The sequence below is a fragment of the Macaca thibetana genome, chromosome X (genome assembly GCF_024542745.1).
Source record: "Macaca thibetana thibetana isolate TM-01 chromosome X, ASM2454274v1, whole genome shotgun sequence".
NCBI classification, from domain to species: Eukaryota; Metazoa; Chordata; class Mammalia; order Primates; family Cercopithecidae; genus Macaca; species Macaca thibetana.
In genome coordinates, this window is record NC_065598.1 from 135,216,936 (window position 1) to 135,218,735 (window position 1,800).

Sequence of the window (1,800 nt, forward strand, 5' to 3'; positions counted from 1 at the left end):
AAGAAAAAACATGTTAAAGGCAGCTGGAGAGATATGCCAGGTCAGCCACAGAGGGAAGCCCATCAGACTAACAGCAGACCTCTCAGCAGAAACCCTTCAAGCCAAAAGAGATTGGGGGCCTATATTTAACATTCTTATAGAAAAGAAATTCCAACAGAGAATTTCATATACAGCCAAACTAAACTCCATAAGCAAAGGAGAAATAAGATCCTTTTTGGATAAGCAAATGCTGAGGGAATTTGTTATCACCAGACCTGCCATTTTAGAGCTCCCGAAAGAAGCAATAAATATGGAAAGGAAAGACTATTACCAGTCACTACAAAAACACTTAAGTACACGGACCACTGACACTATAAAGCAACCACACAAACAAGTTGGCATTATAACCATGTAACAATATGATGACAGGATCAAATCCACACATACTGATACTAACCTTGAATGTAAAGAGGCTAAATGCTCCAGTTAAAAGTCACAGAGTCACAAGCTGGATAAAGAAGCAAGACCTGACGGTAGGTATGCTGTCTTCAAGAGACCCATCTCATATGCTAGTTTAAAATCTGTTTTGTCTGAGATTGTGAGCTCTGCTTTTTTCTGGTTTCCATTTGCTTGGTAGATTTCCTCCATCCCTTTATTTTGAGCCTGTGGGTGTCATTGCATGTGAGAGTTTCTATTTCTTCCTGATTTAATCTAGGAGTGTTGTAAATTTCCAGGAATTTGTCCACCTCCTCTAGATTTTCTAGTTTGTGCCCATAAAGGTTTTCATAGTAGCTTCGAATGATCTTTTGTATTTCTGTGGTACCAGTTGTAATACCTCTTGTTTCATTTCTAATTGAGCTTATTGGGATTTTCTCTTTTCTCTACTTGATTAATCTTGCTAATAATCTCTTAATTTTGTTTATCTCTTCAACTTTTTGTTTCATTTATCTTTTGTATTTTTCTTTTTGTTTAAATTTCATGTAGTTCTGCTCTGATCTTTGTTATTTCTTTTCTTCTGCTGGGTTTGGTTTTGGCTTGTTCTTGTTTCTGTAGTTCCTTGAGGTGTGACCTTAGATTGTCTATTTGTGCTCTTCCAGATTTTTTGATGTAGACATTTAATGCTATGAAATTTCCTCTTAGCACTGCTTTTGCTGTATCTCAGGTGTTTTGACAAGTTGTGTCATGATTATCATTCAGTTTAATGAAATTTTAAATTTCCGTCTTGATTTCATTGTTGACCCAAAGATCATTCAGGAGTAGATTATTTAATTTCCGTGTATTTCTATAGTTTTGAGAATTCCTTTTGGAGTTAATTTCCAATTTTATTCCATTGTGGTCTGAGAGGATACTTGATATAATTTCGATTTTCTTAAATTTATTGAGACTTGTTTTGTGACCTACTGTATGGTCTATCTTGGAGAATGTTTTATATGCTGATGAAAATAATATATATTCTGCAGTTCTTAGGTAGAATGCTTTTGAAATATCTGTTAAGTCCACTTTTTCTAGTGTATTGTTTAAGTCCATTGTTTCTTTGCTGATTTTCTGCTTTGATGGCACGTCTAGTACTGTCAGTGGAGTATTGAGTTCCCTCACTATTATTGTGTTGCTGGTAGGCTGTGGAGAAAAAGAGAAAGTGTATACAGTGTTGGTAGGGGTGTAAATTAGTTTAGCTACTGTGGAATTAAGTTTGGAGATTTCTCAGAGAACTTAAAACAGAACTACCATTCAACCCAGCAATTATACTACCAAAAAGCATATGCACTCAAATGTTTATCACAGCACCATTCACAACAGCAAAGAGATAGAATCAACCTAGGT